General features: G+C 39.0%; 1 long non-coding RNA gene across 4 annotated transcripts; it reads right to left on the bottom strand.

Annotated features, from left to right (window-relative positions):
• Positions 1 to 15372: 15372 nt before the first annotated feature.
• LOC308409491 lies at positions 15373 to 17388 on the bottom strand. Of its 4 annotated transcripts, none has more exons than XR_013974017.1 (4): positions 17339 to 17388; positions 17126 to 17181; positions 16039 to 16133; positions 15373 to 15930 (listed from the first exon to the last, which is right to left on the bottom strand). It is a non-coding gene; the product is annotated as an uncharacterized lncRNA (long non-coding RNA). The 4 variants fall into 4 exon arrangements; XR_013974018.1 differs by having other exon boundaries at positions 17126 to 17238; positions 17339 to 17385; XR_013974019.1 differs by lacking the exon at positions 17339 to 17388 and having other exon boundaries at positions 15373 to 15704; positions 15865 to 15930; positions 17126 to 17329.
• Positions 17389 to 23787: the final 6399 nt, after the last annotated feature.

The raw sequence follows: 23787 nt of genomic DNA, 5'->3' as shown, positions 1-23787 counted from the left end.
AGAAATGAGGATATACTGTTCACTTTCACTCTTTGCTGTTTGGTTATCTGTACTCAAATGTGTAAATCCAGCTGTTAACCATAACGTTTGGGTTTGTGAAGCACTTTATAAATGAGAACTGTGTGGATGAGAGTCTTTTTGAGCCAGGAGACAAGTTTTTCTCCAGACCAGCAGAAACTGATTTTTCCTCGTCTGGCTAAGTGTACCGAGTGGCACAAGCAGCTGATGCAATCAGCACTATTTTATGCAATAAAACAATTTTTCTCTTCCCTAGCAAATCCAGGCAGTTTACAACATACCAGCCCACTACTACATGCATATCACAGCACAAAAATAACCATTTCTTACTGAAGCACGATTGGGAATCCCATCAGCACATCTGCAGGGAAAGTAGGTCCATGTGTGCAAAGTGGGAAAAAAAGCAGAGGCTCCAAGGAAGAGATGCCACACATTTTGGAGACCTTTTGATTTTTCCTCACATCATCTCACTGAGTGCATTACTTCATATTAGATGTGAGGAAAAGCGAAGTCCAAATGTAAGTGAAGGAGACTGTAATGTGGATATTTTTGTTTTTTTCTTGCAGACATGCTGATGGATAGGATCACTCCACACTCCAGTGCCAACAGTAACACACAGGGGTGAAAATATGCAGAAAGTTAGAAGTATTTTTAGATGTCGACAAAATGTTTGAAGAGTAAAACAAGTTTTTCAAAAACTGACTATATGAAGGTTTTCTGCTTTTGTTCACCTGCACAATTTTACATCTCAGCAACCATCTTAGATCAAATCAGGGGATTTATTTGAAGTCTGAATATAAAAGACAGGGATAGAGCCATAACTATAGTTTTAATGGTCACTGGATCATTAAACAGCATATATCGAGCCACATCCACTAAAAACTGTGTGGCAGCTTTGCTAATCCTTTTTTTCTTCCGTGACTTGTATTCCTATTTTTCATGCAATTTCACACCATTCAGTTTTGAACCTCTGCTAAACTTTGTGTGACAACTTGACTGATTAACAGGTTTCACGCTGTGATGTTGTTTGGCTATTTTGACTCCTGTAGATTTCTATACAGGATTCTCTGACCTCCTGCTCATTTTAAACTGTACATTTAGGTATTTCTAATAAAATGTATAGTTTTTAGCTTTTACTAATGTTTGTATATAGACCATTTTAACAGCACTACAAACTTCTTAAAGTACTTTAAAAAAAAACCAAAAGAAAACAAAATAAATATATACAAAAGAGAGCAAATAACCAGCAAAGTGGTTATTCTATTGCATACTATTCTATTTCATTAACCCAGAGTTTGTGTTCTGATATGCCAGTAGAGAAGGAGACTACGAGACCATTTCTCTTTACTTTTTTAAGTTTCTGCTCTTCTTCTATTGATCATGACAGACTTAATTTTCCTAACACTGACAAATGCAGCTGGTTTAAACGACTATAACAACCTCCTCACTAATGGTTTTAAAAATATAAAATGCAGAACAAAAAAAACAATAACCTTTGAACAGAGACATTACAAACACTGTTTAAAGGATGTATTCAGATGCTGCCCTCCTGTGTATATTGCCTCCCAGAATTTGAATAGTCATTCACTAAAACTGTAAGAGTTCTTGGTTTGATGCTCCTAAAAAAGTACTGATGCTGAGCTGGATTAAAGAGTGCAGTAGTGATGGGATTTCTGGCTCTTTTTAGAGAACCGGCTCTTTCGGCTCAGCTCACTAAAAAGGCTCTTCAGGTTGTTTTGTTACTTTAATTAATTTATTATTAACAATAATATAAAATTATGCACAAATGGAATTACTAATGTAAAAACAAGTGGTTTTATTTATATATGTTTATATATAAATATTTACGGTGGCCCCTAGAGACAAAGCACGTACAAACTCCAAAACACATTTCTAGCATTAACTGAACTTCCAAAACAGAGCTACCTAGATCCCTTAAATTACACAATTAAAAGTATATGTGTGTGTTTATATACAAGCACTCGTATATATACAAATAATTTAAAAAAATGTTCATTTACCTGTTACTACTACACACCAAATCCGGTCGTTGGTACTTGCTGGCTGGTGTAGCCACTAGGTAACAAAAGCTCAACACTGCGCCTGCATCCTGGAGCACTTCTGTTGTGTTTTGTACGTGTTTTGGAGTTTTTACGTGCTTCTTAGTTTTTACATGTTTTGGAGTTGTGACCCAGAAAGAGTAATATTTCAAATTCGGCAATGCTGTGTTCCTCCGCCACTGCCTCATTTGAGTTTTGGACGAAATGGATTCTGGGATATTGCATTTCGTCATTTCGAGCTGATTGGGAACCAAAACACATTGGCTGGTTTTGTGGCCCAAATATAACGGTGTACAGAAAGAGTTGAGGCACAGGCAGAAATGTTGAGAGCACAAGCAACACATTGCGAGCAAGCGCAAGTGCAAAAACTGAGCGACAGGGGCTGCTATTGTGTGTGTGTGTATGGATAATAGCAAACACTGAAATACATTTTTTGGACGCAGCAATGAATTTTGTTCACTCAAATTTAGCTTTTCTTCGCTCAAAATAAATTTCTCCTCAAAATGCAACACTTGCACCTGCAATTTTTTTTCTGTGCTCAGAATAGTGGCACCTCCCCCTCTTCCCAGCGCAAAGCACAAGGCTCGCATGCGGAGTGAAGCGAAAAAAAGGGTGAGAGAAAGAAAAAAAAAACCCCATGACTCACGTCGTTCACATCAAAGATCCGGCTCTAAGAGCAATTTCGTTCGCGACGGACACATCACTAGAGTGCAGTAAAACTGGCAGTGAGTTAAAATGAAGAGCATCATAATAATGAACCTCACTTAAGCACAGGGTTCGTACGGGTGCTTGAAATCCTTGAAAATGCTTGAATTTTAACATTGTATTTTCAAGGTTTGAAAAGTGCTTGAATTTCAGATGTGGTGCTTAAAAGTGCTTGAAAGTGTAACTGTATTCCATTCACCACAAATAACTATCGGATTGAATAGTTTTCTTATCAGATAGAGAACTAAAATGAGTCGCAAAATTTCCCCGCCTGGGCTGCCTTGCGTCTGTTTCAGCATGTGACCCCGCCCCTCCCTCGGCCAGTTGGTGATGAGTACGCTAACATACCTGTAGGTCGCAGTGTTGCCAACTTAGCGACTTTGCCGCTATATTTAGCGAGTTTTCAGACCCCTTGAAAAAAAGACGTGAAAGCGCGTATCGCTTTTACTCTCAAAAAGCAGCGGGTGCTGTAACGCAGTCAGTTCTTCTTTTACTCTTTTACTCTTATGCTGTTTTGTGGATCACAAGGTTTAAAACTACTTATAAACACACACACAAAGTAACTCCACCAGAGTGCCTATTTCGGGTCACTTTTGCCGGTCCAAGTCCGGGTAAAGGAGCAGGGTTGGAATTGTGACATTAAAAAAAACAATAATTGCTAAAAGAAATTTAATTTGTAGTTCTAAATAAACTCTAAATTCATTTAGGACGTTTTTTACTCACTTTATGTTTCTTCCATGATGTTATTTCCCTCTCCAACAACATAGGTTACATTTAGATTAGCATGACCAATTATGCATGATGACGTCATTTAGCGACTTCTAGCGACTTTCAGGACAACCAATAGCGATTTTCCTTACTGAGGAGTTGGCAACACTGGTAGGTCGCTGTTTTAATGAGTGTTTGATGGAAAACAACAATGGCGGAGTTTGCGCTTTCTAGTTGCATTATAGGTGAGTCCTAGTAAATAATTTTCCAGTACGTGTACGTTACACATGCTATTTTTTAAAATTATGATTATTATTTTGCTATCTGTCAAACTCGCTGGATAAATGATTGTAATGCACTGAGTGTGATGCAGTATGGCAGCGCTATTATGGAATATGCTGTAAACTTAGCTAACATTACTTAGCAGTAATATGAGTTAATTTACTCAAGTGAAAGCTTTAAACATTAGCCTGATACATAACTAGCTAACTTAAGGCTTTCTGATTAACCCTCTGGAGTCGCGGACCCAGAGTCTCCATTTCAACTTGGGTTGAACGTGCGGACTTCAAATACCAGTTTTTAAATTGTGTTGATAGGCCACGTAAAACCGATGTTTTTTTTCTGAATAAAACAGTGGAGTTTACTCTGCGAAGAAACGGTTAAAACGCAGTTTTCAAAGGAGAGCGCTAGCAAACAGCTTTGCTTGTGAGTGAAAAAAGAAAAGGAAAAAACACTCCTTCCCTATTGGTGGAAAAATGTACTATGTTGACCAATCAAAAAATGATATGGCAACATGTGGCATTTGGTTGTTTGGGAAGAGGGGGAAGTTTTAGAGTGACCGGCGAGAGAGAGCGAGTGAGCGAAAGAGAGAGAGAGTGGTTTTTGATATATGAGAGATTTGTGACATTCACCGTGTTTGGAGTCTCAAGTTAGTGTGTTGTCTTGTGTAGTTATTGTGTAGTGTAGTCGTTGTTTTGTTTTGTGTGTCAGTTCTACTAGAAAATGTCACAGTTGCTGCAAAAAAGCCACCAAAGGCAGACTGCAGTGTAAACGCTGAGTGACACGCCTGCTGTCAGACCTGCTGATTTATCCCTGTGCTGTTCTCATCTGTGTTAGAGTGGACACAAACTATTTTTTGGCGTTGCATAAATAATTTGTGTGCCTTCTTATTTGATGCAGAACACTTGATTGTTCTCTAAATAGTTTTACATTGTTATATAAAAAATGTCTGAGCCTTGGCTGCATTTTTAGGTAAATAGTACCATATAACTTTGTTGTTTACAGAACTTGTGCATATTTTTTAAAAATGTACAATTTCTATTTGCATTACAAGTTATGAAAATGATTTGTTAAACATGCTTGTGGTTTTACAGTCAAAAATATCACTTTCTACTCGTATTTTAAATTTTGTCTGAATTTAGATAAATTGTGCTGATGCAGTTTGTCAAAATGAGAAAATAACAGATTGGCAAGATAAACAGTTTTTAAAGGTGAAATATAGAGGCCAAATCAAAAGTAGTCAGAAACCTCCAATTATACCCTGGACCCCAGACGGTTAGAGGCTAAAAGCAAAGTTGTCACCAAGTACTGTTTATATTTGTGTGTATTGCTGCAGCTTTTTTAAGTATTAACTTGGTGCCTTTGGGTGAAATAATGGTAATATGAGTGATCCATATGGTCACAAAGAATAGCCACTTGTTTCTGTGCTACCAAAGTTCCCCGGCTTTCATTCAAAATGTTTATCGTCATCTGCACATTAAACTACTTAAACATTATAAATGTCTTCAAGCTCACACTGAGGCCTGTGGGGCACTATCAGCCATACATTTATGTGTTTTTGTATATGAATATTTCATACTTTAAGGCTGCCTGTTTATTTAAGGGAGATGAACAAAATACATTGGATTTGTACACAATAATATCACAGATGATAAATTAAATAGATTTTAAGTAGATGCTTGTGCATTCTTAAAGTCTTATATGTTGAATTGAACTATGTGATCTGTTCAAAGCCTCCCAGTCAGTGCTGTTCTCTGTGCCTGTCTGACTGTACATGATGTTATTAGCACAAACACTTTAAAGGTGATCATTTAGGGCTTCAGCAATAATACAGACAGCAATGTGCAGTAAAACAGTTAGTTTCATTGGAAATTAACTTAAAAAACAAACAAACATCTGTCTCCTATTTTTTGTCACACAGGAAAGAAGCATCAGTATCTGATGAGAAGACTACAGGAGATGAATATCTCTAACAAGTTGATTTGTTCACATTTTCACATCTTAATTTTTAAGTGAAATGTGCATTTTGAGTTTATACACTATGTATATAAGGCAACCGTTTCCTTTTGCAGTATTTTTGTATGGTGCGTTTTTCTATGTCTTAACAAAAGGGGAACAAAGGTGTAAGTTCACCTTGGATGATTTGTATTAATTTTCACATGGTCTTACTGAGGTGATGTGAATTGAAACATGCATTCTTTTTTTTTTGGCAGGGAGGGGGGGGTGTGCTGGAAAAGTTTGAAAAGGGACCTTGAACGTGCTTAAAAAGTGCTTGAATTTGACCCTGAAAAAGGCGTATGAACCCTGTAAGCACAAGGACACTGAAAAAAAGAGACACTCATGCACAAGGTAAGGTTTACCCACCTTTCCTTTTTCATAAGTGAGGTTTTGAGCATTTATTTTATGATTTTGCTGTGATAAAAGAGAAATGCATAGTTTGTGCCATTCATTCATTCATTCATTCAAATAATTCAGGGAACTGAAAGCCACTGATCCCAAATCATTTGTCACCATGGCAACTAGTCTTAAGACACGTTTTGTGTCAAACTAGTGCTCAAGTTGTAAGACAAACCTCTAATAGTACAAGAACATGTTTTAAATATGAAAATATGTCTGTGCTTTTTCTGACTAAAAAGACTTCCATAGAGACCTTTCACTTTTCCCAGCTGCAGTATATCAATGTCGTTAATATTCTGTTTCTGATATGCGGGACTGTAAGTCTGACAGCTGAAAGGAGCTCTGTGTGGATGTGAAATACATGTCTGTCAGCGTGAGATTTATTTATGTCCCTTATAGGACCTTAGGTTTCCGACTGCATCAGTGTTTCTGCATAGTCATCACAGCCAACACAGACAGACTCTCAGTGTGGACTTTTCCAAGCAATACTGGCACACACATACTGCAAACAACAAACAGGTTCTCAGTCCTGAGCGCTTCTTCGGCTTTCAGAAAAAAACATATGTCTGCATAAAACCTAAAACCAAACAGCAGCTGACTCAAAGTTCAAACAACTCCATAAGCCCTTTCTCTGACTCGGGCTTCATTATGTGTTTTCTCTCTGCACAGTCTGTGCTGCAGAACAACATAAAATGGAGGGAAGTTTGAAAATCAATGGCTATTTTGCATTTTTTGAATGACAGATTGTATATAAAGGGGGTATAGTATAAGATACTAAGCCAGCTCCCATCACGTTAGAACCCCAAAAAGTACATGATCCCCCAAATTAAATTATCCCGAAAATAGTTTATGAAGTACACATATTTCTTATTAATCTGGGATCTGTCAAAGCATGTCGGAAGTACATTTACGTGTTAACCACTGTTGGAGAATTGTACAGAAGAATATGGCTGTTTTGTACTCTGTTTAAGTTAGCTTTCTTCTAACTGCTTATAAAACAAAAGAATGGAAAAGAATTTGGACGGAGCTTGCATGATTACAGCAGAGCGTAGACCAGGGGTCGGCAACCTTTCTGATGACGAGTGCCGTCTAAAATTTCCTCAGAGGTCAGTGTGCCATATGATTGCATTAGCAATAAATTTAATAACACTCAATATTAACAGTTACACACTATATAGAACCACTTTATAGAATTATATTTGTTCGCAGATGTTGGCAGCTATCAGCGAATAGTTATCAGCTATTTTGAAACAAAAAAAAGACACTTTTTATCAATAACAAGAACTCCATAACAGCAAATGAACTGTACAACAGAAAATACAAATGCTATTTGTGGTCTCCTCAAAAAAATGATAAGAAAAATAAACTGGGCCAATATGGCATGTTTGTTAATACACATGTTAATGTGATCTCTGGTCTCCCACTCAGAGACACAGGTCTCCGAGTGTCCAGCATGCAGACGGCTGCCTGAGGACACTCATGTGAGAGAAAATCTGCTCACACAGATATGTAGAGCCAAATACTGTCAATAAGGCCTCTGCAATGTTCTGAAGACAGTTAAACTTGTCAGGTAGTGATGTCCAGCAGGTGAAAATGAAAGCTCCATGAACATGCACAGCTGTGGATTCTAGCTGCTTCGATGTTGCATTAACTGGCATTAACTCAGCCAGTTAATGCGAGACAAATCTAGCTGCTCATTAAAGAATTCTGGTTTGATCAGAAAATAAAACATTGGTCCATACACCTGAAAGGCCCAAAAATGCATTGTGAATTCTGTCTCGAGTCTACGGATGTATCCGTGTATTTCCGTGGTGCTGATGCTGTGCTGAGCGGACAGCTCCTGAAGCATTTGAAGTGTCGGAATGTGGAAAGCTAACAACGTCCCTCTGACCATTAGGCTAAGTTATTTTTAGCCAATTACAAGTTGAATCTGGTAGTTGGGGTTGTTAGCTAAAATACCGTCATTAAGAAGCGGCACAACTAATGTGTCTATGTGAGCTAATTTGCGATGAGCACCGCTGGCACGGCCATTTATTTTTTGATGCACTTTCTCAGATTAATTCACTGCGTGTCGTGCCCAGGGCTGGACTGGGGGGAAAAAATTGGCCCGGGCATTTAGACTAGAGACCGGCCCACCAGGTATTATAGGAAAAGCCATAAAGCCTTTGAATGAAAACAAATGCTGTTGTGACAGTGATGTACAGTCTTGTTGGTATATGTATGATTTCTATTCATTTTACATCAGATGAAAACTTTGGTTGTAAGCTTCAGATAATTATTTAATAACAGCCAGACATTTTAAATGAGAATAAGAAAGTATTTCTTTGTGCCCCTCTTTCCCTGTTAATGCCCCACCTGGCCCCTCTGGCAAAACTTTGCTAGATCCACCCCTGCACAGTTACTTAGAAAAGGATCCTGGTGTTTTTTGTTTCTCAGAAACAGTTCATAACTTGATCACTGATCAGTTTCATGATTGAAGTAAAAACAGGAGAGGGAGGGAGAGAGAATGAGAGAAGAAAAGGCAGCTGTGCAGCATAAAGACAGAATAACTCCAGCTTTGTGTCTTTTTCCATTCTAGCTGAAGTACGGGACAAACTGTGCTCCTTTTCAGCTCAACACAAAACGCGTAATATTTTCTCTCAATGCGGGACGATTCCGTCTTTTTACGGGACGGTTGGCAACTCTAAATTCAAATTTTTATTTGTCACGTACACAGTCATACACAGTACGATATGTAGTGAAATGCTTGGACAACTGCTCGTGACCTAAAGAAAACAAAAAAGGAAAAGGCTATGAATAAGATAGGAAATAAATATGAAAAATTAAAAAGGGTAAATTTAACTAGGAAGGAATAAAATATAAATTAAGGTTAAAAATGAAATAACTGTACAACACAAATTAGAATGAAGGGTAAATTTAACTGGGAAGAATAAGATAAAATATATAAATTAAAGTTGAAAATAACGAACCTAACGAACCTTATGAATAAAATAAAGTTCACTATCAGTAACATCATAGCACCCACCCAGCTGTGTAGAAACTCTGTCATGCTAGCTAATACGCAGTACGAGTTATTGTAACTGACTGTAAAAAGTCAGCACAACGAAAATATACTCCACCTAAACTTGGTTTATATCTGACCCAGATAGACTGCAGGTCATAACTTCTTACCTGAAGTTCAGTTCACCTGACAGTCGGACCGGTGCCGCCTCGGGTCTCTGCTCCTCTTGCCTCCGCTTTCCCTCATCCACCTACGGGCCTCCACCACTTGATAATGTTACTGAATCTGTGCCATAGCCACCATCAAACAACTGAGTTATTTTTACACACCGGCCAGCATCTGGCCAATCCACCACCTTTCATTGTTTATACCGTTACAACGGTATATACCGGGCATTTGCCCACCGAGCAAACCCGCACGTGTGCCTAGGGTTGCCGACCCCTGGCGTAGACAGTGTAACACATGGACGTAGCTGCCCATGCAAAAATGCCTTAAACCTGCATTCTGCCTACCTACAGTTGTGCTCATAAGTTACATACTCCAGCAGAACTTTTGTGTTTTTCATTGCAGAGACTGGAAATGATACACTCACAGTATTTATCCTGTTTATCCATAGTTCTTAATACTATATATTGCCTCTTTTAACATCAATGACAGCTTGAGGTTTTTTTGTAGTAGTTGTGGATGAGGCACCTTAATTTTCTCAGATGGTAAAGCTGCCCATTCTTCCTGGCCAAATACCTCCATATCCTGTAAACTGTCTTGCATGAACTACATGTTTGAGATATTTCCAAACTGGCTCAATGATGTTGAGGTCAGGAGACCAAGATGGCCACTCCCAGAACCTTCACTTCTTTCTGCTGTAACCAAAGAAAGGTTGACCTGACCTTCTGTTCTGGATCACTGTCATTTTGAAATGTCCGAGTGCATCCCATGTGCAGCTTCCTGCCTGATGAGTGCAAATTTTCCTCCAGTATTTTCTGAAAACACACTGCATTCACCTTGCCATCATTTTTGACCAATTGCCTGTGTAGCTCACATATCCCCAAAACATCAGTGATCCACGTCAGTGTTTTACAGTAGGCATGGTGTACTTTCATTATACGTCTTGTTAACTCCCCCCGAATGTAGTGTTTATGGTTGTGGCCAAAACCTTCATAATTTTGGCCTCATCACTCCAAATAACTTTGTTCCAGAGGTTTTGAGGGTTTTCTCTGTGCTGTTTGGTATGTTAACAATGGGCTGCTTTGTGCTATTGGCATAGTAGCAGGTTTTGTTATTTCTGTAGGGGGTTTTATCTATGCTTCCCAAACAATTTTTCTGGCAGTTCTGTATCAAGTTTGCATTGGTCTAACTAACCGTGGATTGGTTTCAACAGAGTCCTTCATTTTCTATTTCTTAATTAGAGTTTGAATGCTGCTGATTGGCATTTCCAGGTTCCTGGAAATCTTTTTAGGTCCTTTTACTGTTGAATAAAGTTCAACTATGTTCTCCTGCAGGTAAACTTTTGATCGGAGTTAATTGACTAGTTTATTTTTTCATTACGAATTACAAAAGTCAAACACAATCACACACCTCGCCTCACCTGGGTTAATCAAGTCCTGACTTGTGTCTCAGGGCCATAAAGCCAGATTACCCTCAAGCAGGTGCTCTGGTCTGTGGTTTTGGCTGCACCTCTGCCTTAATGAACATACCTATGGAAGAAATATAGTATCATCAGAATTCAAGTATTTTTAGACATTGAATTTATGACACTGAATTTTTATCCTCCAAATTTCCCTGCAAAAATATTCACCTGCAAAAATTCACCTGCAAAAAATTCACCTGAAAAAAATTCACCTGCCAAAAATTCACCTGCAAAAATTCACCTGCAAAAAATTCACCTGAAAAAAATTCACCTGCAAAAAATTCACCTGCAAAAATTCAACTGCAAAAGTGATGAACTTTAATGACCCAAGCCAGAGCAATCAGCACCAGATCGAGTCGAGTGGCTCTCGGCCAATTAAATTACGCTGTTTGATCACATGACACCGTTAGCCAGCAGTTTGTCTCCTAAAAGAGAGCTGTTTAAAGGTGAGTGATTAAGTTTTTCTCCTAAATAGAGATCATTACAGAACGCCTAGTCCTACTTAAAATCCCATTTATTTTTATTTTATCATCTACTCGAACTAAGGAAAACGTTTGACTAACTCAAAGACAATTTCCACGCCTCCCCTGCCTGACTGCAAAGGCAGTTTTGAATTTAGGAGCAGCAAGATGGAAGCGGCAAACCCTGGCGATTCTCCGGTAAGTATATTGTTTTTTATCTTCAAGTTTGTCTTTTGAAACCTTAATTTTATTTAAATCCGTTGCTCACGTATAAAGTACACAGACGGGGTCTTTGCTCAACTCGTCTGAGGCGTGTCTCACTAAGCGCTACATGCTAGCATCCTGCTAACCGAGCTACCCTTTACATGCTGTGCTTTAGAAAATAGGATACTCGTTAAAAAATACTCCGCAGATATTGATAGATAGACGAACACTGCAAATATAATGTTGTAAACGAAAACGGCCTTTGGTGAAGTGGTAAAATACACCATGAATAAAGCCATAGAGTGAATGGCTGCCATGGTTGCAGAACAGCCTGATTTAATGACAAGAATGGGGAAGAGTGAGGCGAAGTGAACCAAAGCCACAAAACACGGTCAGACAAGGCGGCAAAAGGGCAGTGATCTGTCCGTCAGTATGAAGTTGGTGTGTGCTTTGGTGAACAAAAACTCCAGACTGGTAGCAGGAAGGTGGGAGACTCGTGTTTCACTGGAATAGTGGTGAATTAAAACATCCTTTGTTGGGGACATTTAGGTGTAAATGCATCCATACAGGCAAGACAGAGGCAGACCAGACAGTGAAGAAAACAAGGCAAACATTAGAAATATTAAAACGGAAATATAGGATTAATATAACATACAATTGGGGAAAATGTAAGGAACACAATGTAAATGATATTGTAAAGTCATTAAAACAGCATACTCTGATTAAAAGAAACAGATAATTGGGTAGGATGATGATGATAATGATAATAATAATAATAAAAAAATAAAAAAAATGTACAAGATGGGTATGTATACTTGTAGCCAGAACTTAACAACTATAAAGTTGTAGCATGTCAGTACTAGAGCAGGGCGATATGGCCAAAAATATTTATCACGATATATATTTGAAAATTTGCGGTAACGATATAACCGACGATATAATTGATGCGAGACAAAATACAACTCCACAACATTACTAGCGCAAAAAGACAACCTTCCATTTATTTTCACTTAAACAAGAAGCTGGTTTTTATGTACATTAAAGCTTTATAAAAATGTAACAGTGCAAATGCAAATTCCTTGCTGAAAGTTTAACCAAAAGGCATTTCCAGTAGAAATGGGCTGACATATCCTGAGCATAACCATGTATAATATCCACTGAAGTTAAAAAGAGGTGCTTTGCAACATTAAACTGCAGTGTGCAGTACGTATTTTTCGGACCATAAGGTGCACGGGATTATAAGGCACATTAAGCGAAACAAAGCAGTCAGATAAATCAAACTTTATTAAACTCATTCTTCTTGCTTCCTCCACTTCTGTACCATTGATTCATTAATGTTGAATTCTCTGGCAGCTGCTCTATTCCCATGTTGCTGCAGTATATTAATGACTAACCTCGTATTGTGGATGGATTATCTCAGTTGTTCTCCTGACTGAAGTTTGGTCCGTTTACAGCATCCTGCCATGCGATTGCATTTGTCTCTAACCATGAAGAACCTTCACGTTAACTTTTATAAGTGGAAAAGTGTTAGTGTTCGTCCTTCAGCTTCACTGTTTATGTTATGCTAACATAGCTGTGTCGCTAGCGAGCACGTAGCACATCATTATATACCAGCTAGCCCAACTTCAGTAACCCTGCAAACATCGCTGCTGTTTAGTTTCCTGTCTTCATTTATGTTGGAAGTGATAGCAGAGCTGTACGTTTGATTTTTTTCAGAAATCTCTCAGTCAGAACATGCAATATCATGCTTAGGTAACTAGCGAGCTAACTTCCGCTAGCTTCCTGCTAACTTCTAACTCCGTTAAATGTAATAACTTTTGTTTTCATGGATGCCTGGAAGTTAAACTTTATAGTTACACCTGGTAAAGCAGCAATGCTGATCGTTTTATTAAAGATGAAAGAATTTAGACAGTTTTTAACTCTAAGTGATGCTGCAGTGTTGTTTGACCTGAAGTATACGGAGTTTAGGACCCAGATTACTCCCAGATTTAAGAGCATCTTAGTCCGACAAATATGACAATAACAACGGCTGCTTGCATGTTGTGCAAAAAAATGTGCTTTGTTGTGTATCTGATGGACAAACACCAAACCAGTTCCACATCACGGAAGTTGCACCATTTTTACAAACCAATTCTGGTTCATCTGTTTCACTCAACAATCGGCCATGTGCGTATGAAAACAAAGGCACTGCGCATGCGCGTTTTACTCCCATTCTATCGCGATATTTCATTTTCCTATCGTTGCCTAACATTATACCGGTATTACCGTGAACGGTATAATATGGCCCAGCCCTAGTCAGTACCTTACCCCATCCATTATATCCACACTTTCAGAAAAGGATATGGTCAATATCTTTACAAATACTATCTAAACTTAAACTGGATATTCCCTCTGCTTCTTCTGCTTCTCGTATACACCCTCAGGGTTTGTGATCAGCCAGCGGCTGATATGATCATTAATCCTGTAAAATAATATTCTTTCGGTTTATGAATCTGTTTGCATGGATTTCTTAATCTGTTTCCACTGTTAGCAGAAGTTGTGGTGTGCTGCTCTCCAAGACTACAAGCTGCGTTAAAGTTGGAAGTAACTGGCCGATGTTCCACTGTTGAAGATAGCTGTGCCCATTTGTTGCACATTGTGGGTATGGAGAAGTTGAGGCCCTTGCAGGCTACCCACAATTTCCCCAAACTGAGCGATTATACATCTTCCTTCCATATTTGTATCTTGTGTCACTAAAAATAATTTTATTTAATTTTATACATTGATTAATGACCTGCAGAATCTCCTTATCATATTAAGTGATTCATAATTGTCACTTTATGCTTTCTCCATCTTGAAAGTGATGACATCCTTGCATTACATCCTTTAGGTTCATTTTCTGCAGGCAGGTTTCTGACAGAGAACAGGCAGATTTACACTATAACATGCAGCGTTCTATAGATGGACACATAAAGAAATGAAAAATTACATGTATGTGCTAACTTTCTAAACACTGTTACATTAATGATTAAGTAGATAAAACATTTATGTCAGCCTTGGCTCATAGTTCATTTAAAGACAAGAACTTTGTGTGTGTTTCAGGTCCTGCACTCTCAAAGACTGAATGAACCAGCATGGCAGCCATGGGTCACTGTGAGCATCACAGGGAAGGTTGAAGCCGCCCACTGCAGCTGTAAGGCCGGAGTCACGGAGACCTGCACCCACGTCACCACGTCTTCTGTTTAATGTAGGGGGGCGATCGTGGCTCAAGAGTTAGGAGTTCGCCTTGTAATTGGAAGGTTGCCGGTTCGAGCCCCGGCTTAGACAGTCTCGGTCGTTGTGTCCTTGGGCAAGACACTTCACCTGTTGCCTACTGGTGGTGGTCAGAGGGCCCGGTGGCGCCAGTGTCCGGCAGCCTCGCCTCTGTCAGTGCGCCCCAGGGTGGCTGTGGTTACAATGTAGCTTGCCATCACCAGTGTGCGAATGTGTGTGTGAATGGGTGGGTGACTGGATATGTAAAGCGCTTTGGGGTCCTTAGGGACTAGTAAAGCGCTATATAAATACAGGCCATTTACCATTTAGAAGCAACAGTGATCTGTGGCACAAGGACTGTTACAGATGAACCTGCATACTGGGTTTTGCTGGGTAATATGACCAAGATACAGCCAGAGGTTGGCCATAAGATAGACTTCTCTTCAGCTGCCCAAAAAAAGGCTCTTGATCAGAACAAACAGACCATCTGTAGTGACAGGTAAAAGGAGCCGTCCTCAAAAAAGAAAAATCCCACCTGCTACTGTGGAGGAGTTGTCACTGCTATAATGCCATCATGTTTTATCTAGGGGTCTAGATTTATGCCTGTAGTGCACTGCCATGTAAATAATTTGCATTTACTGAATGAGTATCACTGTTCAAAAATTGAATAAAGAAACAAACTAATTTTTGCCTTTTTTTTATTAAAACCACTTTATAGAACATCACATCAGTTACAATGTAGAATCCATGTCACTGGAGAATTTTGATTCAATAAACAGTAAAAAGGTGAGCTGTGAAGACCAAGGACAAGTGCAGCTCACAGGTTTTCTATCCAAGGAATCCCAGAAGATTGCATGGTGTCATTGCCCAGCAGTTGTTCGCAGGACATATGGACTCAACCTCAACAATCCCTCACACTGAGCAGCATGAAGTGACAGTGCAGAGGAAAAACTCCCCTTTAACAAGAAGAAACCTCCAGCAGAACCAGAACCTGGTTCAGTACCAGCAGCCATCTGGGTTTGGAGGAGAGAGAGAGACACAGAACTACCAAAAGTATTTTTTTTTTTTTATGTGATTGACTGTTGTTGTAATTCAAGCCCTGAGTGTAGAGCAGGTAAGATATAAAGTTGCATCCTAAATTCATGCAGAGTGTTTAGTTTATGACTTTTTCACCTGGTCATTTCTTGATGAACAGATGGTCTTTTAGGGTTGACCAAGCTGGTACCTTGACTCTGTTCTCTGCAAGATGTTGCAAAAAACAAAATCATATGGAGACAATATTGGACACAAAATATATAACAATTTAGTTAAATGTAGCATTAACTCATAGGTCTTGCTAAAGTAAACCTTGTATTCTGATTCATCACAGCAGCAGTTCAGTTGGATGATGTCAGTAACTGCAGCAAGTGTCTTGCTGACTGAATAATTACATCTTGCATAATCTGAAACAAACACATAAAGACAGAAACAATTTATAAATTAATGTTTGATAAAATCTAAGAATTAATCATTTATTAGATACCAATATGGATATGTCTACCATAAAACTTGTGTGGAGCGAAGTTACATTCAATCAAGATGGTCTGGCATGCTACAACTTTGTAGTTAAGTTCTGGCTACAAGTATACATACCCATCTTGTACATGTTCTTTAACATTATTATTATTATCATCATCATCCTACCCAATTATCTGTTTCTTTTAATCAGAGTATGCTGTTTTAATGACTTTACAATATCATTTACATTGTGTTCCTTACATTTTCCCCAATTGTATGTTATATTAATCCTATATTTCCGTTTTAATATTTCTAATGTTTGCCTTGTTTTCTTCACTGTCTGGTCTGCCTCTGTCTTGCCTGTATGGATGCATTTACACCTAAATGTCCCCAACAAAGGATGTCTTAATTCACCACTATTCCAGTGAAACACGAGTCTCCCACCTTCCTGCTACCAGTCTGGAGTTTTTGTTCACCAAAGCACACACCAACTTCATACTGACGGACAGATCACTGCCCTTTTGCCGCCTTGTCTGACCGTGTTTTGTGGCTTTGGTTCACTTCGCCTCACTCTTCCCCATTCTTGTCATTAAATCAGGCTGTTCTGCAACCATGGCAGCCATTCACTCTATGGCTTTATTCATGGTGTATTTTACCACTTCACCAAAGGCCGTTTTCGTTTACAACATTATATTTGCAGTGTTCGTCTATCTATCAATATCTGCGGAGTATTTTTTTTAACGAGTATCCTATTTTCTAAAGCACAGCATGTAAAGGGTAGCTCGGTTAGCAGGATGCTAGCATGTAGCGCTTAGTGAGACACGCCTCAGACGAGTTGAGCAAAGACCCCGTCTGTGTACTTTATACGTGAGCAACGGATTTAAATAAAATTAAGGTTTCAAAAGACAAACTTGAAGATAAAAAACAATATACTTACCGGAGAATCGCCAGGGTTTGCCGCTTCCATCTTGCTGCTCCTAAATTCAAAACTGCCTTTGCAGTCAGGCAGGGGAGGCGTGGAAATTGTCTTTGAGTTAGTCAAACGTTTTCCTTAGTTCGAGTAGATGATAAAATAAAAATAAATGGGATTTTAAGTAGGACTAGGCGTTCTGTAATGATCTCTATTTAGGAGAAAAACTTAATCACTCACCTCTAAACAGCTCTCTTTTAGGAGACAAACTGCTGGCTAACGGTGTCATGTGATCAAACAGCGTAATTTAATTGGCCGAGAGCCACTCGACTCGATCTGGTGCTGATTGCTCTGGCTTGGGTCATTAAAGTTCATCACTTTTGCAGTTGAATTTTTGCAGGTGAATTTTTTGCAGGTGAATTTTTTTCAGGTGAATTTTTTGCAGGTGAATTTTTTTCAGGTGAATTTTTGCAGGTGAATTTTTTGCAGGTGAATTTTTGCAGGTGAATATTTTTGCAGGGACATTTGGAGGATAAAAATTCAGTGTCATAAATTCAATGTCTAAAAATACTTGAATTCTGATGATACTATATTTCTTCCATACATACCTGTCATGGTCCTGGGTCAAGCGACCCAGTGTTTGAGTTCATGTATCTTTTGTATTTCTGTTGTGCCTTAGCTTAGTGCACCTAGTTAATTTCTGATTGCTGTTTAGTAGGGCTGCTCAATTAATCGAATTTTAATCACGATTACGATCTGGGCTTTCAACGATTATTAAAAATGACTGAGCCGATTATTAGCCCCTCCCTCGTGCTTTACTCTCGCGCTGCTCCGTGTGACAAATCGAGCGCACCTCTCTGCATTTGAACACACCTCACAACAATTAAGAGGACCCAAGGGAAGCTCGGAAAGCTAAGCAGAAGTTATTTGGAGAGGAGAGTGACTGCCGTTGGTTGAAAAGAGAGGTAAAAAAAACTTCAGTGGTGTGGAAACATTATGGGTTTGCGGAGTCAGACGTGGATCAAGTAGACATAGTGTGTAAACTTTGCTACGGTGTCATAGCTGCACCACAGAGCAACACTGCAAGGTTCACTAAACATAGATGTTTACATTTTTTATTTATTTTTTATATTGCAAACATTTGCACTGTTATCAGTATTTGCACACTATTTTATATTGTTTTTTAAAGTCATTATTCAATACATTTTTATTGTTAACCCTTTAAATCCCTGTAGAACCGGAACCGTGTAAGCTAGCGCAATAATTTGTTTTGCATATGAAACCGGAGGAGTTGTACTTACATCTTATGCTATCAGCTTGTCCTCGGTCACGGTTTCCTTCCACATAAAGCTTTGCAAAAATTGCATAAAAAGCGCTTGCAGCAACAAAAACATAATATTCCAGAAACACGCTTTGCCGATCCGATCATCTGTTCATAACACTTCCCACATTGAAAAAGATGTCAACTCGAACTATCGCATGTCCGCCATTTCCTGTCCGAAACCAGAAGTGACATCATTTTCACGGAAAATGTAGTTTTTTACTTGTAGGCCTTAAAAGCCTATACTGGTGTTTTTATAAGTCATGTTTGACTTTTCTGAATAGTTTCTGGGATGCTTAGAACTCGAATTGCACTGCTGGAAATAGTTTATTTTGATGCACATGCTGTTTTCTTTGCAAATTTGCATCATAGGATTTGTTTTTCCTGCAGTATATAAAAATTGCTGTATCTCCAAAATAAAACTGTGAAGACACTCAAAATAAATTTCCTGTTGTTGTAAACTATTTTTTGCAACTTTTTTGTATTTAAAGTTTTGAGGGATAAGCCTCTTAAATTTCCCCAAGTAGAAATATATGTAAAAAAAAAAGCAAAAACGATTTTCAATTTTTTTGTAGTTTATTGCACTTTTTAGCAATTAATGTAATTACTATGGACTTAATGCATACATATTATTAAAATATGGGCTATAACAGTTGTATTGATGTATAGCAACTTGAAATGCTCCCAAAAATGGCACTACAATATGTAAAAAAAAATAATATAAGCTCTGGCGGACTTGGTTCTATGGTAGGTCTTAAAGGGTTAAATAAATATCGTCAAATAATCGAGATCTCAATTTCAGTGAAAATAATCGTGATTATCATTTTTGCCATAATCGAGCAGCCCTACTGTTTAGTCTTGTTCCTTAGTTGTTTATGTCATCTCCCCCTGTACTAAGTTTCCCTGGTTCATGTGTCACGTCTGCGTGGTTATGTTTAATTCATGTCATGTCTAATCTCCATGTTTCCTGTTTTACTTTGAAAGTCTGTATTCAATGTCAGTGTATTCAGTTTCACCTCTCCTGTCCTGTCGTTATGGTTCATGTGTGTCAGCTGTGCTCCCATGTGTGACCACTTCCCCTGATCATCCCTCATGTGTATTTAGTCTCTGTGTTTCATGTAGTCTGCGTCGCGTCGTCTGTGTTCCCACCCCCTGTGTTCCGTATCTCCAGCCATAGCCTTTCCATAGTTTATGTCCAGTTTAGGTTTCTATTGAGCTACTACTCTTATACTGCCCTCACTCTGGTTTGTTCCTTTCATCAGCCATAATAAAAGGCTCGCTTTTGTTTAATCCACTCCTGTATCTTCGCTTGTGTTCGCACCTGGGTCCACCACACACATTTCCGCACGGTCTGCCTCCGCAGATCATGACAATACCTGCTTCCTGCTAGGACCATGGGGCCTGCTTGTTGTTATTAATACAGAGATGCTCTCAAGCACTGGTCATGCACTGGGATGCCTTGTAGGATGCATTAAGTCTGTTTTGCAAGTCTTTGTACTATGTTTCAAAATGGAGGATTATTTATGATATGCACATTGGCTAACAAATTGTGAGTGACAAGTCACAGTCATAGTTTCACAGTCAGACGCATCCCTTGTTGTCACATCTGGTTATTTGAAACCAAAATGAGAACAGTCAAAACACTCACTTCAAGCCTCCAGAATAGGAAACAGGACACCTCCTTTTTCGAAAATCTACCACACGCCTAAGTCTCATCAAACCAGTGGTTGATGTCATGGTACCTTTTTACACTGTCACAGTTGTGTGTCTGAAATCTATATTAAGGAGGTCCTTTTATGTCACTCCTGGCTTCCAAATTCAGTACTCAGTCTTAAGAACTTTCCACAAGATTGTAGTCAGATATTTTGGCTTCATGTTTATGCAGAGCGTCAAAGTCGTCTTCATATATAGTTTATGGTTAAGTCCTATTTTCTTGTATTAATTTGTTTGATGCCACTATTCACATTGTGACTTTGCAGGTGCCTGTTTTTCTTTTCTTCCTGATGTCACAGATTTAGCACAGGAAAGAGCAGCATCAATGGGAGACATTGGAGCTCACTGTCCAATGTGGTTGGTTTACTCTGGAGAGGATGCAAAGGCTGAAATACCATATGTTTCAGGCATCAGGGGCTTTGGATGTTACTCCACCAAGGGTGGGGTGGACGCGAAAGCAATAACAATGCAAAGCATTGAGATCCAACATAATGAAATACCTTTTTAGTCTCTCCTGCTGCTCTCACAGATGGAGCGTGCTCAGAGCTGGAGAGGAAGCTGTCAATCAAACAAACAGAGAAGCAGCTCGTGTGTGTTTGCGTATTTGTGTGTGCACGCATTAGCTAGAGCAAATAAAACCATCTGACAGCGCAATAAGCTGTTCATGTAAAACCAAATATGGTGAGTGAGTGTGTATGCTACAGTGTCTGCAGATACTTTTGATGGGATCTAGTTTGCCTTGATGTAGCGTCAGGGTACCATGGAAACAGTTGCTGTCGCACTGTTCCTGAATGACAATGATTAGCTGTGATTGGCCGCTCCGGTCCTGTCAGTCGTGTGGGAAGCATCTGTAATTGGCAGCGACACGAGAGCTGAGGGAAGCAGACTGGACCCAGTGACCAGCACAAAGGTCAGCCTGCTCACAGCCTCCTCTTGTACATGTTTTTTATGATGAATGTGAGGACAAACATAAGCCGTAGAGGTGTGGATGTATTTTGAAAGTGAGTAGAAAGGCCCTTAGCTTTTTAAAGAAAGGTATGGTTGTTTGTTTGTTTTTTTTAAATGATTTATGAAATTGTGTATTGGGTAATATTTTTTTCATGTTTTAAAAGCTTTTTTTCCCCTAATGCCTGAATGAATTTTAACATAACTAAAGTATGAGACCTTCCTTAACCGACTCTATTACTTTGGAAGCACTTGTATTTGAGGGAACCAAGTCAAATTTTCTTTAAGAATACCAAGGATGTGTCAATTTTTGGTATTCAAAGGGAATGCTCGGTACAGTTAGACTCCAATGCAAACCCCATATGAAGGCAAAAAACAAAACAAAACAAAACAAAAAACTGACAACATTTTGATATAGAAAGTGTTTATGTGACAATGTTAGCCAGGAAGGAGCCAAAGTTAGCCAGGCGCTACCTGTGTTAGCTTCTAGCTGCTAACACAGATAAACTACAAGATCTCACAGTAGAATCTCCTATTAAAATATTAAATATGTCACATTAATTTATCTTAATCTCTGGAATCCACCAGTAACTTATTGGTTCAACTTTCAAATACTTTATCTGCTAAGATTATAAATTATTGTTACACTTGTCACCAGAATCATGCAGCATAGTTAAGAAAAAGCTTAGCCTTTATTTTTAGCATGATAATAAAACGGATAGGAAAGCAGTATTTTAGAAATGGCCCAACGGTGGACTTGAATTCAGGCCCTTCCAGTAACCAATTAACATATGTGTAAGCTATCCTGGCTTTTGGCTAGTTATGTTTTGCCTGCTAATGTTGTTGCTAGCTACCAGTTTGGTAGTGTTATGACCCAGGGTCATTATTTGTGGTACGGGGTTGTTATTGTTTGTATTTGTATTCAGCGATGCTTGTTTCCAGGTGGAGGCCGCCCATTGGTGGAGGAAGGAAAGAGGCCAGCTACAAAAGGGGTTGGACTGGGCCGGTGAAGAGACTTTTTTTCCTGGTTCCCCGTGAGCTGTGTGACTGGGGACCGTTGTGGTGCGTGACTGCACGGGGCTGCAATATTAATGTTGAAAAAGGGTTGTACCTGGGCTTGGTAGCTGTAGGGGTGGGAAGCCGTTTTCTTTTATTCCCCTCTTTTTTCCTGTTTCGGGTAGGGAGACAGGTTAGAGAATTGTATTTTGTTTTGGAATCGTGGGAGGTAAGTTAGCTCTGTTTTTCTTTCTAGTGTGTTTTGTTTGTTGTTTTGGCATCGCCCACCCTGAAGCTCGCTACCTGTTCAGTGAATAAATTAACCAACTCTCGTCATTCTGCCGTGGTGTGTTTTTTTTTTTTTTCTTTTTTGTCGTTATTATGTCTCGGGTTTTATCTTTTTGTTGTGTTGCACCCCGGCTTCGGGCCGGTGTGTAACAGTAGCTTGAAAAATTATTTAATTACTTAAATTACCAGCTAACCTGATTCCACTTCTGCTGGAATTAAAATTTGATCTTAAATTAGAAACTACACTTAAGTATTCAAGAGCACGACAAATGCTACAAACTAAAGGTCTAATATATTTAAATTTACCTCAATATGTGCAAGCAAAATATTAGCCATGTAATTGCTCAAAGCAAAGCTCCACTATAATTAACATTTCCCTTCTACATGGCGATACATGACAAACTAGCTTTTACTTAGCTATGCAGCATGTATCTGGCATTGGTCACCTCCAAATAAACGTTCATGTCATTAAACTGATACTGGTACAAAACGTGATGATCTCCCATAGAGCAGGGCGATATGACCAAAAATATTTATCACGATATACATTTGAAAATTTGCGATAATGATGTAACTGACGATATAATTGACACTAGACAAAATACTTTACAACTCCACAACTTTATTAGTGCAAAAAAAACCCATCAATGTATTTTCACTTAGCAGCTGTTTTTTATGTGCAAATGTAACATTGCAAATGCAAATTCCTTGCTGAAAGTTTAACCAAAAGGCATTTCCAGTGGAAACTGGCCATCATATCCTCAGCATAACCATGTAAAATATCCACAAAACTTAAAAAGAGGTTATGCACACACAATACGGTAATATTATGTTGAAGCACAGTACGTATCACTCCGCGAGGCGCCTGCCTACGATAGCCGTAATGCTCCGACAATCCATCAAGCGGTGCGGCTTTGTAGCTTAGCAAAGTCGTACTGAAACATTTTGAGCGCCGTGTTCCACATAAAATCGTTTCCAGGTCAGTAAACACACCCAGAATTCATACATAAGGCGCACGGGATTATAAGGGGCACTGTCGATTTTCAGAAAAATCAAAGGATTGATTTTAAGTGTGCCGTATTTTCCAAAAAAAATAATAACGACGGCCCGCTAGCATACTCTACCAAAAATATTGCTTTGTTGTATATCTGACAGACGAAAACCAAACCAGTTCCACACCACTGAAGTTGCAGCATTTTTACAAACCAATTCTGGTTCGTCCGTTTCATTCAACGATCCGCTTTCGCTCTTTTCATTCTGTGTCGCCGCCATGTGCGTATGTAAACAAAGGCACTGCGCATGCGCGCTTTACCCATATTCTATCGCGATATTTCATTTTCTTGTCGTTGCCCAACATTACACCGGTATTACCGTGAACGGTATGATATAGCCCAGCCCTAATTTCTCAGTTATTACAAGATAACGG

The sequence above is a fragment of the Rhamphochromis sp. 'chilingali' genome (assembly GCF_963969265.1).
Source record: "Rhamphochromis sp. 'chilingali' genome assembly, chromosome: 14".
Lineage (NCBI taxonomy): Eukaryota > Metazoa > Chordata > Actinopteri > Cichliformes > Cichlidae > Rhamphochromis > Rhamphochromis sp. 'chilingali'.
Note: the sequence above shows the minus strand (reverse complement) of the source record. Positions and strands in the feature narration are given on the sequence as shown.